This window comes from Nipponia nippon, unplaced genomic scaffold, assembly GCF_047370975.1.
Source record: "Nipponia nippon isolate SJK-2023a ecotype South Korea unplaced genomic scaffold, ASM4737097v1 scaffold_9, whole genome shotgun sequence".
Lineage (NCBI taxonomy): Eukaryota > Metazoa > Chordata > Aves > Pelecaniformes > Threskiornithidae > Nipponia > Nipponia nippon.
In genome coordinates this window covers 14,346,038-14,363,704 of record NW_028262413.1, presented here as the reverse complement: position 1 = coordinate 14,363,704, position 17,667 = coordinate 14,346,038, and the positions used below count along the sequence as shown (strand labels likewise).

General features: G+C 37.7%; 1 long non-coding RNA gene across 2 annotated transcripts in view; it reads right to left on the bottom strand.

Moving 5' to 3' along the window:
* Positions 1-7,300: 7,300 nt before the first annotated feature.
* LOC148050109 (uncharacterized) overlaps positions 7,301-17,667 on the bottom strand; it is a 31,038-nt gene continuing 20,671 nt past the window's right edge. Inside the window, exons 2-6 of one of the 2 annotated variants that reach the window (XR_015701546.1) lie at positions 12,996-13,125; positions 11,375-11,463; positions 10,694-10,748; positions 9,479-9,591; positions 7,301-8,026 (exon numbers count right to left, since the gene is read on the bottom strand). This is a non-coding gene — a long non-coding RNA (uncharacterized LOC148050109). Of the gene's footprint in view, positions 8,027-8,433; positions 8,830-9,478; positions 9,592-10,693; positions 10,749-11,374; positions 11,464-12,995; positions 13,126-17,667 lie in introns of those variants that run through there. The other variant, XR_015701547.1, reaches the window with a different exon arrangement.

Here is a 17,667-nt window from a genome sequence, read left to right as displayed (position 1 = left end):
AACAAGGGAGTGACCAACAAGGAAAAAACAAACCTTCAAACCCATAGAGCAATCCCCAACAGTGAGGGACACTTGAAGTTGCATCTAACAGGCAGCCTTGGATTAATGCTTTAAAACAGCAGCTCTCAGGAGATGGAGAGGGCAGGGAAGGAGCAGGAGTAGAGCCAGGAGAGTCTGGAGGAGCTTGAGATGGAGCGCACGCAGCGAGAGCCCAATGCCACATGATGTAGCAAGGGAAAGGTTTCTTAGATAATTCTCTCAAAGAACATCATGTGTCCTAGAAGCTTCGGCAATGGAACAAGAGAAAGGGTATAGGAAACTCTTTCACACACTAAAGGGACTTTTGGTTAAATTTGGTTGAACTAAAGAGTGTAAAAAGGCCATTTGATTAGAATGTGTGTTAATTATAAACACTTGGTGTTCAGAACACACTCCTTGTCCCCATCAGAAAAAGTGAATTTCTCTGTTGACTAGAACTGCACTGTTGATATTCTCATGGCATAAAGTGGTCTTAAACTATGCTGATCATCTGATAACTGCTTTAATCAGTGCATTAAGACATGACATCTCTATAAGAACATAAAATAAATATGAACATTTTCTAGGTCTGTCATTGACAGTGAAGTGCTGTAATTCACTGTGAACTGAGGGCTCAAAGCCAAATGTTCTGATCATCAAACACTGCATGTAAAGCAGATAGTTTACAAAAGAGTTTACCATGATGTGTCCAGGATCCAGATAATATTCAGATTATATTCATATTATCCTCCCACTGATTGAGCTGGCTGATTAAGTTGGCAGCCTGCAAATCTACACGTCACATGTGTGGTTCTCCATGTTATTTTTCCTTAAGTTACTAGGGTTTTCTGCAGGTTCAAAAACTCCAAGTAAAAGTCTGTTTCCTGAACTTAAACCATAGTGTTCATCTTGTCCAGCTAGAGGTTTGGGGGTTTTTTTCCCTGAATTTCCATGTCTGCCAGCAAAACACCATCACTTCCTTCAAGTGGAGACTCCTGCAAAAGACAACATAGGAAAGACAGGAGCCACGTACGGCTTGCACTCAAGAGTAAGCTGGGACTCAGGATAGACCAGTGACTGTTAATCACAAGGAGCTCTCTATCAGTGACTTCAGGTTGCCAAGTACTGACACTCCAGGACACTCACGGTATCTTCTTAACAGGAGCCTTTAAAAAAACCTTACTGTCATTGGTTTCAAACAGGATCAGATAAAACTCCAGAGGATCAAAAGGTGGTTCTGTGGGATTCTGAGAATCCGACAGCTTGCTAGATTTTTAAGAGCAACTACAACTTTGCAGTAGTAGATCAAATCAGGCCTCCTATAAAATAACACTGGCCAGAAGTTATTAGTATCAAAGCAGGTATTTTGTGCTCACTTGCAGAAAAGTAACCTCTAGACGTCTTTGCCTTGGAAGGCTGCGGTCCAGATAGTCATGCTGACAACGTGGAAGTGTGGGACACGGTGAACATACTGATATTGCTAATGTAAAGCTGGATGATGAGCATGACTGAAGCAATGGAACAGCCATTAATAAATAAATGGTGATGATAATAGGGGAATAATGAGTTATTAACAGCAAGGAATAAAGAAAATTTCCATGGTCTAGGGTGCTACCCAATATTGGAAGTCATTCTAGACACCATCTCATTAACAAATTGTCCCAGCTCCCTGGAATAATTTGGAGAACATATTTTGAGTTTGAAAACACTGTACTGTATATGACTATCACAAATCTTACTTATATCTCCAGGAGAAATTAGCAAGTTTAAAACAAAACAGAAAAAAACATTCAAATGTTATCACATCAATAAATTAATTCAGTACAGGTCATTTCTTGAGGGATTCACCACTGCACAGCTCAATGTCATAACACCCATTCATTCCACAGAATGGACGGTTTTGAAGGGACATCTGAATAAATCGTAAATGAGTTGTAACATATGAATAAATGCAAGAAATGTCTAGAAACTCCACATATAATAAAGAGCTATATTTCTTGAATAAGTTGCTTAGTGATCATTATGGTAAATAATCATTACACCAAATTTCAGAACTTCCAGTCTGCCCATTAAAAAAAAAAATATTTTTTACCTGAAATATCCATGAAAGTTGTATCAGATTTGTACTGTTTTCACTTACTATAAACAGCAACTTTTTTAGTGACTAGACATGCTTATTTGCTATTTAATAAATAACATTTATATTTGTCACTATTTTCCTTCTGATTATTACATCATAACCTGTTTTTGTTAAATATATAGTTTGACAAAAAATTATATGCAATACTTAATCAGACCAAAATAAATTCAAGTTAGCACTGACATCTACATGAGATATGTCTTTTATTTTCTAGTTAGTTTTAGCTCTATTTATGTCTGTGTAGTAAATACTAGTAAAATTAAGCACTATTTATTATTTAAAATTACAGCTGTGCATATATAGTATGATGATATTTGTGTTCACAACGGCTAGTAGGAATGAGTGAAAATTTGTAAGAATTTGCCGTTATTTTGAAGTGTAGCAACTCTGTAACCCCCAATACTAAGGCATATGACACTCCAGAGGAAGAGAAAACCCAAATACTATAAAATCTCCAAGTATCCAGACTCTCATACATTAACCTTTTCTTCAAACAATGGGTTGAGTTGCTATAAAACCCATCGCTGGAGTTATTTCAAACCAGAAATAAGCTTTCAGAAGCCTTTTTAAGCAAGTATTTCCCGAAGTAATCCTCTATTGGCCCTAGAAAGTTTTGAAAGAACTAATATGGCTCTACCTCTCTGTAACTCAAAATGTATATCTATTAAGAGCACATAATAAATCATAAAAGTCTGTCACAACCAGAGACAAAGTAATGAGTTGGAAAGCAAGGATTAAATAAAGTTTAATAAAAAAATATTATGAAACGGTGATAAATGTGAATCAATTCTTATTCTGTAATTCTACCATATTTCTTTGACATGAAATATCCCAAAATGTCTAAGTTAGTTCCAGTATTATCCGTTTTTCAGCTCAGAAAGAATTTCAGAGACTGCTTCAAACCAGAAACTCTTACTGGAGATATCAGTAAATGTTACTTATTAAATAAACAAGGAAGTGACATATCATCACTCATCTTGTCTAGATATGACAAACAAAACTCAAGAGAAATTATATTTATAGTAATCAAGAGAGCCCACGAAACAAACAGTGGATAGGGTCTCTGGAAATAAAGCAGCCAAGGAAGAGGGTGCTCACCCAGAGGTGAGGGTACCTGGTGGGGGAAATTGGGTGATCTTCACTCACAGGAGATGTCACAGCTCAGCATCATTCTGATGGGCACTTCCAGGGCTTGTCCTCACCTGCTCCTTTCCTAAAGCTGTGTTTATATGGGAAGTAGAAGGATACAGGTCTTAAACAAGAAACTAAACATAGGTTACATTCTTAATTCTCCATAATCCCCCAATCAGCACTAGCAAGTGAAAACACAATACATCAAAATTTGAACACAAACTCTTATTTTAGGCAATACTTGTTCAAGTACTGCCATGAGGTCCCATATACTGATTTCACACTAGTAAAGGAGTACTTCTTTATTTAGATAAGATAAACAAATGAGAATCAGGGCGGGGGGGGGGGGAGGGGAGTCTTTTAAAACATCTGATATCATCTTATTGTTTTACAGTTCCATTATGTTGGAAAAGCAATTGAAATGGTCAGGGTTTATTTCCTGCATATCAACATGGCAGTTTTGCAATAGTCAGGGATAAGAGTAGTATTGAGAAACACTATCTTTTGGGGAGTGTTTTGCTGGAATGGATAGCTTGTGTTTAAAGCTTAATAGAGCTCAGGCAATTTCACCTTACTGCCCGTCCAGATGAAGAAGATATCATAAACAGATGAACTTCAAGACAAAATGAGACTTTCTCCTATATACGCTGGTGATTGCTACACTTCAAGTGCGGGTGATAGGCATATTTCCTGTTTGTGAGGAGCTAGTCCCAATGATCACTGGTACACTCAGTAGAAAAATGTCTTCAATTTCCACGTACAGAATGTACCAAGTGATTTTGGCAACTCAAATTCTTCTTTGTCAAATATTTCATTTATCTTGCAGCTGGCAGAAGGCACAAGAGTCCTGTCTGCTACCAACACCAGTGTGGCTGAAATGGTGACCCCTTTGTTTTCAGACGTGGCTGAGATTTTTCTTCTTGGGAAAGGTATGGATGCAATAGCTGATTGCACAGCCTGGCCATGCACCCCCGCTACATCTGTTTGATGTTGCTATCTCAAGCACAAGAAAGAGGGAAACCGATTTTCCAACCAGACAGAGATCAGCAGGGACACAGAGCATCAGGCGCCCCACATACCAGCGATCTTGCTGCATCTCACTTGCCAGCTTCACCACTGCTTTAAGATTTTCCTTCAGGAAAGCAATTAAAGCTTCCAGAAAGTGACTAATGTTGCTTTAAGGGTTGGTTAGTCAGCCTGAGTATATATTTAGTATAATTCAGGATTTCTCTGTTCCCGACAGATTAGATAATGTGGTCAGTGAATTTGAAAAGAATAAATGCAGAACTCATTTGCATCAGTGCTTTCAATTTGCTCAGAATGTTTTCTCATTTAATTATTAGCCCACAGTAAACTAGCTATCAATTAATTGCTAGAAAATGGAAGTGAGTGTGTGTTATTGCTTAGATCTCTAATCGGGTATACTGTTGCTTTCTTGTTAAATGCTATTTAAAGTTTCAAAACAGCCAAACATTCATTAACTTTAAATGGTTTAACAAGATACATGAAGGTATAAACACATTTATGTGACACATTATTTTTATGCCAGATTATGGGAAATCCAAAGCAAAGATCACAGATTTTTTTTTTCACTAATATATGCCACTATTTATATGGTTCTTAATTAAATGAGGAAGGTCTTTTTCTTAAATTTGTTTGTCAAATATCTGTTCAATATTGCAAATAACACATATAAGTCAAGACAAAACTGACTGCAAAGTCTTTTCTAATGCTAGTAATTCTGGTTTGTAGATCACCTAAGGTGATTCTGGGAAAGAAAAAGAAAAACCCTCAGATTAACAACAAGCATTGTAAACCAGGGACTCTGCCTGCTAACAATACAGCCTTGCCCTCCTCTTCTGAAATTCTGATGCATCTCCAAGAAATAAAGCTCCATGTCCCAGCTACACTCTTTACTCACACTAAGCTATTCTAGGGTTTGCATTCCAGGTGAGTAGCAAGAGAGGTTTTTTCCATCAGTATTCGTATGTATATTTTCTTCTTCTTCAATATCTTCTTGTTTTAAGTATCATGAAACCTGGCTGAGCAGTGCCTCCCTACTTGATTGTGCTGGATGCATAACATGAGCCTCCTGCACATGCATCTGTTTAACAGCTAAAAGTCATTATCACCTATATCTCCTTTTCAATAACATATGCTTATATTTCTCAACTACCATAGTATCTTGTTTCCCTTCTCATCAGCATTCTTAAAATACAGGAGAACCTGCTCACAGGATCACTAAGTGATCTCATTTCCATGAAGATAAATAGTGATTTATGCACAAGTTTGTTATTTCACCATATTCATCTCAGCAACTTTTTGGAGGGAAGAACCTCATTTATGGCTTCCACACACTTTCTAAACCTAAGGAGCAATTGAAAAATATTCCTGAAAGGAAAGATATCAAACTACATACTAATGTTAAATCAAGTTTATGTAATTAATCTAAAATTAAAACTATAGGCAAGAAAACAGCTGTAGCAACCCCAAATGTTATTTTTAGTGTGGCATTTCAAGCCTCAGATTGAGTTCAGTTACCGGAACTAGAAATGTGATAGATTAAAGCTCAGCTTCTCCCTCAGGCATTGCACTCAGTTAAAAAGGTATAGTCAAAGGAGAGAAAAAAAAAAATAAATCTCAGAAGGGCAACATCATCATCTCAGAGCAGTTTTCTACAAAAGAGGGAAGGTGTTTGTATAGAAGACATGAGTTGCAAATATAAGCAGTTTACAGCAATCACAAGCACAAACACTAACTTTTTCTAATGTTTCTAATTTGGAAGTAATAAATCATTTCATTATAAATCCAGATCTCAATGAAAATATATCAAGCGATCATTTTTCAGTTCAAGTACATGTGTAATCTTCATATTTAATTAGACTTTGGATAAGACAGGCAAATATCCCAATTTATTTAGATCCTGTAGATCAAATAAGGAATTGAAAACTTAAAGACGGATGCAGGAATAATACAAGGCCTCAAATCTATGCTACAGTTTTTCAGCAAGTATTTTAAAAATTTAATACAAAAATCCACAAATGTGTGCCCTAGTTCCAGATGCCCTAAGCACAGCTCCCACAACTCTCATGATCGTTAAGGGAGGAAATTTAGAAAGGCTCAAGTGGTAGTTAGCAGCAACAAAACCCAGCCAAAGCTACTGAGAACTTCTGAAAATGAGATAGTAATTTAGAGTCTTTAAGAAGGGATTTCTAAAGGTGTTTCAGTCATTAGAAGTATGAGTCCCATTGATTTTCAGTGGAACTTTCTCTCCCAGGACAGCTGAAAAATCCCATTCTAAGTGTCACTAAAGAAAACAAAAAGTTAGAAATTTTGACTGGGATTTGATTGGCACTGAATTACACCTGAATGCAGCCCTTTAGCACCTTCAGGGCCTTTCAAACATTCCACCTCCTGGCCTGATCTAAAAATGCTCTCCTGAAATAGAAATATATGCCAGTAGATTTATTAATCTACCTGCAAGAGGTTAAACAGATGCTTTAGACCATGCAGCTGCTGTTCCAGATTCCCATTCTCCAGGTCTGAGCAGCATGAGCCCAGAGACAGAGTGAACACCAAAGGGACAGGGCAGCGATGGCTGGAATGTAAAACAGATCCCACATCTGGAGAACTGCATCCCACAGCAGCGGCATCTCCCCCAGCCACAGACCAGGGAGATCAGACAGGAGCTGTAAGGTGGATGAAGCCCAGCCTGTGTTCCATATGTTCCAACACCGAATCCAGACAGTTAATAAAACAAATATTGCCTACTTACAGCCCATTATTATCACTACTGAGTATATTCTTTATTATTTTAAATCAGCAGAAATAGAAAATTCCTGTTTATCCAAAATTGTTCTCCAGACTGACTAGCTATGGCATTAAGAGGACACAGATGCCCAGTTTCCCTCCCTGACAATGAGCTTTTTCCAGGTTCATTTGAAAAGTCAGCCCTCAAGGATAAATTTTCCAAGAATTCAGACATAAAGGTAGGTCATTGTGCAAGAACAACTTCTCAGAAAGCAGTTGAATTTCTACATTTATCCATACACTTTGTCTGTAGCTAATGCAAGGTAATTCAGGTTAACTTAGAACTTTTCATTAAGCTGATACATGGTAACAAATTAAAAAAAAAAAATATCTGCATGTCTTAAGATGGAAGAAGCTATAGAGAATGAAAAGGTGCAGAGAAGCATTTAGTTTCCTAAAGCAATAACACTTTTTTCAGCTTTAATTTATTTCCTGATTTCAATCAGTTTCCATGGCAGCTAGGCACTCAGCTTGTCCATCTACCCATCTGCTTGTCCCTCTAGTTGCATGAGGACCTTTGAACACCTGGTTCAGAAGGACCAGTTTGATCAAACACCACAGCAGGCTACTTGCAGAATTACGTTGAATAAAAACAAACAAACAACAACAACAAAAAACCACACATTGTGCCAAATCCCATCCTCCTTGTGAGACTGTGCACTTAAGCTAAATATGATATGGCAGTATAGGTACAAAACAACATTTTGAAGACATCTCTGGGAGGGGAGGAGGGAGGTGGAAAGGCTTTGCATCTCCAAAACATCTAGTCAGCGCATGCATGTTTTCTGCCTTACTGAGAGGCAGCAGGGACAGAGCTGCTTCAGGCTGAGCTCCAGGACAGACCAAATTGCCTTGTCTGGCACCACCACTTTTCCAGCTCTGTTTTTAAGAACATAACTGCATCAAAACTGCTCCATGTCTGAGCTCCTGTAGGGAGAAAGAGAAAGGAGAAAATTGATGAGAAAACTGCCTGATAAAATAAGAAGAGGAAAAAAAAAAGTAAAGAAAAAGCTGCCACCTAGGGAGACTAGATTGAGTTTGAGAAAATATTGTATCTGATCAAAAGCTTGTAACACCAAAGCCTGTACTGGAAATTTAATAAGAGTCAGAGGCTTGACTATTTTGCATACACACTTGCATACCCTTCACTAGAACAGATGAATTGGTGGTCTGAATACATATCTTCTGAGAGATAAGGAGAAATCTCTTGATATACAGGTTAATTAGAAATTAAACTTTGCTGATGCTAACAGTAAACAACCATCACATGAAAAAGTGCACTTTATTGTACAGCTTAAGTGGAATAAAGTACCTTTTGAAAGCTCTTTTCCTGTACATTTTCTTAATATTAGGTAGTGATCAAAATGCCTCTTTGAGGAGAGTACATAATTTCTCAGAGGGAGATGTCCTGCTGAAGGCCACGTGGGCAACACTGATATTTAAGCACAAGAGTCCAGCCCCAACTCTTGCGTTCATCCTCCAGGTGAAGCTCATTTATGACCTCCGTGCAACTACACAAAGATGAAGACCTGGAAGAACTATCTGGAGATATTTCAGGAGGACAACTCAGACAGGAGAATTATCACAAGCATACAATGAATGTTTTTATCTGCAAGAGTAGAGAAATGAGCACTTGTCCCTACAATAGATACCCATGGGGCTGGAGTCCAGGTGAACAAGAATTTCGCAGAGTTCAGCTGGTTAAGAGGCAACTCAAGGATAACAGTCTTCTAAAATACATAATGATAAATAAATAAAGCATATAAATAAACAATTTTTAATGAAAAAAAAAAAAGCTCCCCAGCACATTATGAGACAAGTACCCAAATCTTCTCCAATATTCCCCTTGAAAATGATTGCCAAAGGTTCTAGAAAGAGCCAGCTGGGAAGCCAACAATGGATGTTTGCTTGTATTGTTGTGTTAGCATGAAAACTTTCCAGGAAATAGCTCCTTGACAGCAACAATGATTATCTTTCTCCTCACAGTGGAATGAAACACAGAAACAAAGTGTACCACACAACTGTTTATATATAAGATACAACACAAATAGGTTTGATCACATCTTAAAAGCTTGCAGGAGCACCCTCTAGGAAAACAATTCTTCATATCCAAATATTATAGGTCACTATTCTGTCACTGAGGCTGAGGAAAATTGTTTGAATATCAAGAATTGTTTGAATTTCACTTGAAATTATTATTATTTTTAAATTAATCTGGAACAATTTATAAAACATCTTGACTGACTTAAGAGTAGAAAATGTAACAAAGAAACATTTCTATTTCCTGCAATGTGTTCCTGCAGAAATATTCAAAGTGAGGGAATGACACTCTCCACTGCAAATATTCTATACATTAAAAAAATTGCCATATGCTCTGACCTGGTAGCCCAATGTTCTGCCAAGGACACTGCATTCCAGGACATCCTCCAAGACAGCAATTTCCTCTGTGTGCACAAGCTTTCTCATTCAACTGCATAACTGGACGAATCTCGCTGTCGAGCAGTCATCAATTATTAAGTTATTCGCATCTGAAGTCACACACCATGACTTCATTATGCTATAAGCTTCACAACCACAGAATGAAAATATACTTCCTGTGCTAAAAAGCATACTATAAGAAACCACAGATGACGGCCAAGAGAAGGGAAAGCACCAGAAAATATTAGGTCATATTGCACCGCACCTCTGGGCGGGGTCCAGCATACCCCTACCGGAACTGGTCTCAGGCTGAGTGGGTATACATGCTTGTATTTTGATTTGTATACATCACATGGGAAGGAAAATCATATAGCTGCTAAAAAACAGGAATCCATGTGACAGTGCTTATTGCAGCAAAATACATTTTAGTAAAAATTAATTTGCTAAAGATGCTGATTGTTAGCAAAAGAATGCTTTCATCCTGCATTCTCTTACAAAGAAAAAATAATTCAGTTGCCCTGCTTTTCTCTCTCAACTTCCAATTCCTCTAACTCTGCTGATTCCAGAAAAAATATTCCTGATATGTGCCAGTGTGAGAGCTCAAGTACAGATGTCACCATATAAAATACGTGTCTGATTCTTGGGTATACCCTGTAACGTGTTCATAGCCCCACAGCTATTGCAGTATAATTGTCTTCATTCCCTACGTGTATTTTAGTAATGGGAATATAATTGTTGGTGGTTATAAGACATGTCATCTCATTACAGCCAACCCTGTTAGCATGCTTTAGCTTCAACTCCTATGTATTCTGTTTCACCAGAAACATTTCTGTTCTTCTGTATCCAGACAAGCCTAATTCCTGCCTCTCTGACAGTTATCGTGGCTTGCCAGGAAAACACAATGGCCTGAATTGCTTTTAATACATTTAATTTACCACCCCTGAAACACAGGCAGAAAGTGAGAGATTTAATGACATGCTGCCATTATCCCATTGCATTTCTGACACTCAAAGAATAAGGATGCAAGAGGAGAAGGTACACGATGGTCCATCACTGTTCAGAGATGAGAGATGGTACCTAAAATGAAGATTGACTCTAAGCCAAGTCTGCAGATGTGGGTTACGCTGTCTGAACCCAGTGCCAAAAGCTGGTGCTGGCTGTCACCATTCAGCTTACCTGCAGACTTTTTCCTGTTTGATACACTGCTCCCCATCATTTCCAGAAGCCTTTACTGTTGGACACATGAGACATACCAGGTAAAGGTTACAAAAGCTGATAGACTAAACCAATATTTCCCTAATTCTATGCAAGAACAATCAATAGAAATGTAATACACAGTTGCACCATAATCATAGACATACACATGCACAAACATATAAATATCTGACTTGAGGCAGATGTGTCAACATCCAAACTGGCGAGTGCTGCACTGAAGCCAAAGAGAACTCAGGACACCTAAACCTACAACTTTAATACTTTAGCTTATTCAAGTTTACAACTCTAATAACAAGGCAAAAGAAATGCTGCACTGTAGAGGGAGGTTCTCAGATTCCTGTAAAATTAGAGATATTCTAATATTCAGGAATACGAGCCAAGGTTTTAACTTAAGTCATGAAATGAGAATAAGTCCTCAGACCCCAGTACAGCTTTGAAAAACCCAGATGACCTCGCCACCAAGTCAATCCAGTCCATAACTTAGTCAATGCTCAAAATACTCACAGGTAAATGAGGACAACCAGAAATCAGTTGCTGAGTTTACCTGATGTGCCCTTTATGATCAACATTCACATGTAAATATTTGATTATATATTCTGGTGAAAAGGGACTCTGCAGCAAGCCCACACTCTGTCTCATTACCTCCTGTGGTAAGGAACCCACATCTGGGAGGAACACAGGTTCAAAGCTTCCTACAAGTACTTCTTGCAAGGATGATGCTTGCCACTCTGCTAATTGAAAAAAAAAAATTAATTACTCCAGCCCAAGTCACATATCACAGTTGTATTTATATCATCGTGTGTATCTGTCAGGGTACAAAGGCAGCAATATGGGCATGCTGTTTACTGAGGAACAACTTAGATGTGACAGTGATGGACGCCATAGGATTCTCTGAACCAGATATAGCACGAGGGTAATCACACACAACCCACAAGCTTAAAAGTCTAGAAGGGACTGTGATTTGTTACAACAAAAATATATGTACATCCAAAAAGCCTGCTGATTCTTCCTGGGTTTTTTTGATATATGCAATTTCTTTTAACATTAATATATCACCACTTTTTAAAAGGCACAATTTTATTAATTTGATAGATTGGAAAGGCTTTTGAAAGAAGCTGTTACAGTTCAATGAGTAAATCCATTTTTAATACAAGGATCATTTACGTGATAGCCCAGAATGATTCATTCCACTGTCTATCATTTCAATCCCACTGCCCCACTTTAATCTTCAACTTTTTTGTTTAGAAAAATAAATCAACGAAGAACGCTTCAGGAAAAGTTTGTTGAAAAATGCCAGTGCACGTTCAAATGTTAACAGCTCAGTGACTAACCAATCACCTTACCTCCTGCATAGAGAATTCATAGATCGAAATAGTTTGGTTTAAGTTACACTTCATTGTTATAAATAAAGCAATATGAGAGAATTTTTGTTAAGTGAAGACAAGCCAGAAACAAAATAGCATTTTAATGAATCACTAAAACAAAATTACAAATTATTCTAAAATTAAACTTACTGTCAACCTAAGAAAATTATTTTTCCATTCAAGTAACAGATCTGAGAAAATACTAGAATTAAAAACCATTCAAATTAATATGACATAATTCCCCACCTGCCTGAACAGGTGAATAATGTACCTGTATTGGGTATCATTGTTCATATGATTCCTGACATAGATGCAGTATGAAAAGCCACCGTTTATGACAGAAATGTGAAAATAATTAAATGTTTATTTTGTTATTTAGATTAAATGTGTGCAGTGTAATAGCATTCACCTTACAACTGTACATATGATGTATTTATGCAACATATGTTCTGGCTGAAGTAAAAAATTAGAGTTATGATATTTTTAATAAAAAACTCATTTTCATGTGCATTTTTATACATCGTGAACAGATTTAACCTTAGGTGGTTAAATTTAATTCATTAGCTACATTATGCATTGATATCACAAAAATAATCTTCTCGTTAGGCCAGCTGCCTTCTTGCAACACTCTTAAAGGTACTTTGAAATCCAATTTTCATGTTGAATATAAATCAGTCAATTCTGATTTGGCCAATGATGCACAAAATGGAATATTTAAAACTTTACCTCTGTCATCAGGCCAGGTGTCAGACAGCAGCAAAGGCTGCTGAGGGGATGAGCTTCGTGTTTCTACAACTTCTAATATAAGCTGTTACATCTACTGTTCCGCTTTTTCTGGGATGTTCTGTCTTGTCCTCAAAAGAACAAAAATATTTATAGAAAGGTGCTATGAGACTTACCAGTAGGCGCATCCCAAAGTCAACAGGCTGAGGTAACTTGCCACAGTCACGGAGGAAACCTATGGTAAAACCAGTGCAAGGACCAGTCTCTTCAACATGAGGTAGTCTTGTCTTTTCCACTGCTCACTCCCTGACACAAAGATAAAGAAACATCAAGGAGTCCCCAGATACAAATATTTGCAGTGAACATGTAGACAGGCTATCAGCCAGACTGCCTGCCCTCCTGTTCATCCTATGGAGGAACACCTCACCAGAACATCTGTGCAATTTGTAGTTTCACTTCACTCTTAAAATTAAATATTTTAGATGGAAAAAAACCCAAAAAACAAAAAAACACCAAACCCTTTAGCAGTGTATCCTTGGTACAAAAAATGTTTCATAAGCTTCAGAAGATTAACTTTCCTACAAGTTATTTCAATGCATATTGCTACAATCAAAAGACAATTTTGCTTTATGACAGTTATGATATTTCTAAGTCAAAACCAAAAATAATTCGTTATGGTATATCACTTTAATTTCCTCTTAGTCATAAATCAGATTGTTGTGTTTTGCAATACTACTTGCAAAATATTTTCACATACTTTGGATCTACTCTGACTAACCCTTCCAGAAGACTCTTTCAGTGCTCCTGGCATCATCAGGTTGCATAGAACGGTGTGTTGGGAATTCTTTATCACATTGTGTTCAAAGGTATATATTTTTAAGGATGTTTGGCATTTCAGTCTATATTTTCCACCAGTGTACTATGAACGCTCTATGATCTTCCAAAAAATGTATCTTATCAGTAGAAAAGTTATTAAATAATACATAGGAATTACAATCCCCTAGATAAGCAGCATGAGAAAAGGTGTGTCCTGAATTTTGGGGTGGAAGAGCAGGGCTGGGACTTTCAGCATTAAGTGCTCAGAATAAGAGGAGACAAAGCATTGGGGTCATAACAGACAAAAGACAATCTCTGAAGGATTAAGGAAAGGAGTAACGCAAGCAGCCACTATACTACAAAGCTACATTATTGTTATATACCAGTTACCTTGAAGCCTAAGTCCCTACGACTACTTTTACACCCACACGGAAGTCTGTTCGTCACTACAGCATAGCCAATAAAATATTTCTTATCTGTTATCGCTGTAGCTTGCAAGCAAGAACCGTGACAAGGAGAGAGCTACAGCATCTCAAAGAAAAAAAATCCGGTTTCTAAACTAGTTTAGAAAACAGTATATTTCCACATTTCCAAACCACTTCTGAAAACAGAGCTGGAGTCTTGGATATCCCAGCTGATGGCTGTCCCAAGGCCAGGGAGCCTGGAACAACAGGAGGGTTTCTCAGAATCAGATCCAGGCAGTTGTGGAAGCCCCAAACGTTGGGACACCAAAGGGCTGGAGTTACGTTCAACACGAGCATCCTGCATGAGCTGCCAATCACCCAGATAAGAATTTAATCAAAGGCAATATACAGCAATGCCCTCATTTTGATGATGACAAATCCTAACAGAACAAATGTTTGCCAAACATTTTCAATCATCCCTAATTTTAAGTGACTTGAACTTCAATGGTTAACATGCAGGTTCAGCACCTACTGCAGCCAAGTAGTACAGAGAGGTAAAGTTTGTGGGGAGGGTAATTTCTTTGCTGTCTAACAGCATGACCAAATTATTGAATCCACATCCAGCTTAGGAAGTCCTCGAGTTGGAAATGGTTAGAGGCAGAGAGCATATGAGGAGGAAATTTCTTCTTATTCACCTGCTCCCTAAGCTTTCACTGCTGGCTACTGCCACAAGCAAGCCATGGGGCAGAACAACCCTTACTCCAACTCAGTACAGGCATCTCCACAATTTTAACAAGTGACACAAGCCATTCTTCATTTATTACCTCTCACTACAGCCTTGCCTCATTTACCATCAGACCATCATGGTTACCGCAAAATATCAATATTAAGCAGCAAGAGTAATTGAGACCCCTATCTTAGGAGGCATTGCCAAGTACAATCCAGTTTTATTAAGAGTACTGATCATGATTTATTTGTGCCTGGGAGAGATTACAGTTCCATCCCCACACAGTAATATGGCCACTATATATACTGATTTTTCAGAAATGATTGATTATATCCTCAGAAGTGATTCATTAAGAGATCCTTTCATACAAAAAAATCTCAGAAAACATGCTTTGAATCCTTTAATAACATATAAAGAAAATGTTTTAGCAGCTTATATCAATATTATAGCAATAAAGTGTAAATTCACTCCCATCTTTTTATTGTTCAGATGAACATGCACCAGAAGAAGAAATAAGGTACTTTGTCCTGTTATTGCACAATTCGACTGGATCCATGAACTGGCTCTATTAGAGTAATGGACTCCTTTGCAATTTGTATTCATTTTACCCTACTGTTTGTCAGTCATGATAACTGGCCCTGGTGCATTTATCCAAGATCAGTGCTTCTCATATATTACTGAGGAGCATCCTGTTGAACCTTCCAAGTAGTTCTCCAGTAAATGTATTATACTTCTCCAAAGGTAATAATTTCCACACCACTGCAGAACGCGTTTACAAAACTAATCTTCTAAGGATGAGGAGCCACTGAATTGAATACCAAAAAGATTTATTCATATAGCTGCATGTTATGTATTATTGATGCTCAAGTTGCTATATCCTTGAGCAGTACAGGCAACTTCATTCTGCCACTCTCTTGACCCAAAATGCAATTATTTGTTCCATTTTACTCTTTCAATTGATCTCAAAGAAACCAATCAAGTGTTAAGTAGCTTGCATGTGTGATCTGCAGTTTAAATGACGATACACGCTCTAAATTATATTATGTACAAAATATCATCAATCCAGGACACAAAAATAATGCTGGATTTTATATTTGCCTCTTCAATAGACTGTTACTGTTATTGCTATCTACATCTAGAACTAGAACTGCAATTTCGAACAAAGCTGCTGGTGGAAAGCAATGTATGGGGTTTAGTCTTTCTCAATAACTCTGAAGAAAAAGCCTTAATAAAAGGGTTTGAATCAGCTTCATCCAAGCATTTAAAATTATGAAAAGATGAAGAGAGAGTAGACAATTTTCTGTCAGTTAATTAATCACTTAACAATATGACAGAAATAGTAACACCCTGAAATAATCAGAAACTGGTTTCCAATGTCAGAACAAAAGCATTTGTCCACAGATATATATATATATATATATATTATATATATATATATATAGCTATGTCTACTTCACTCCAAATGTTTAAATCTTTTGTTTGAAGTAGCATTCCTTAGGAAAGCTGCATTATTCTTCTTATGGCTTTACTGCTGTTTTCTCTTATTTTAGATATAACTTTTGATGGTTTTTTATGTTAGATAAAACATCTGAATTAAAGAGTGATCTGTCAACACTAGATCTGCCAATAGCAGTTATGTATAAACTGTTCTCTATAAACTCAGCTAGTAAGCTTTAGGGTTTTTCTGGTATTTGGGAATTGAGGAGCATCATATCAACCTGCTAATAAAGACTCACAAAAAAAGCACCTTAGATTTAACCAGAAACAGGTGACAGTGGCAGAGTTCAGAGTCGGAATCACCACAAGAGTGAGAGAACCTGAAACATCCTGTTGGTGATCATACAAACAATGGAGATACAGTGCTATTTCAAAGTAGCAGAAATGGTGGAGAGAAACAAGAGTGCTGGATTATTTCATACAATAAAGCAAAGGCACAAGCATCATTCATAGAATCATAAAATCATAGAATTGTTAAGGTTGGAAAAGACCCTTAAGATCATCGAGTCCAACCGTTAACCTATCTCTGCCAAGTCTTCACTATACCATGTCCTCGAGCACCACATCTATCCATTCTTTAAATAACTCCAGGGATGGAGACTCAACCACTTCCCTGGGCAGCCTGTTCCAATGCTTGACCACCCTTTCGGTGAAGAAGTTTTTCCTAATATCTAACCTAAACTTCCCCTGGCGCAGCGTGAGGCCTTTTCCTCTCGCCCTATTGCTTGCTACCTGGGAGAAGAGACCGACCCCCACCTCACTACAACCTCCTTTCAGGTAGTTGCACAGAGCGAGAAGGTCTCCCCTCAGCCTCCTCTTCTCCAGGCTAAACAACCCCAGCTGCCTCAGCCACTCCTCATAAGTCTTGTGCTCTAGACCCTTCACCAGCTTCGTTGCCCTTCTCTGGACACGCTCCAGCACGTTGATGTCCTTCTTGTAGTGAGGGGCCCAAATTCATTCCAAATTCATTCATTCATGCCATGAGAGCTAAGAATGGAAACTAATATCCATGTCATAAACCCTTTATTCAGGTTTTCCTAATATCCAACCAGTTCTGGTCTTACTCAAGTGTTCCCTGAGCAGAATAGCTTTCAGATTACTTTGTTGGTCTGGATCTACAACTTTCTCTAGCCTGGAAATTGGTTATTTACTAAATATCAAAAATCGAGGTGATAACCTATTGTTTACTTGTGACCTGGAACCAGAATGTGAACTAAGTCTATCTGAACTTAAACTGTTAAACAGAAGATTTTAGGACTTCTGATAAGGATATCAAATTCTTACAGCAAGAAATAAAAATCCTCTTTAGTGACAGCCAGCTTACATACCTCTAAAGTTAGTCGAGAGGGAAAAGCTCATCCAGATAGTGATTCAGCCCACCACTCATCCCTAGGGCACAAAAGA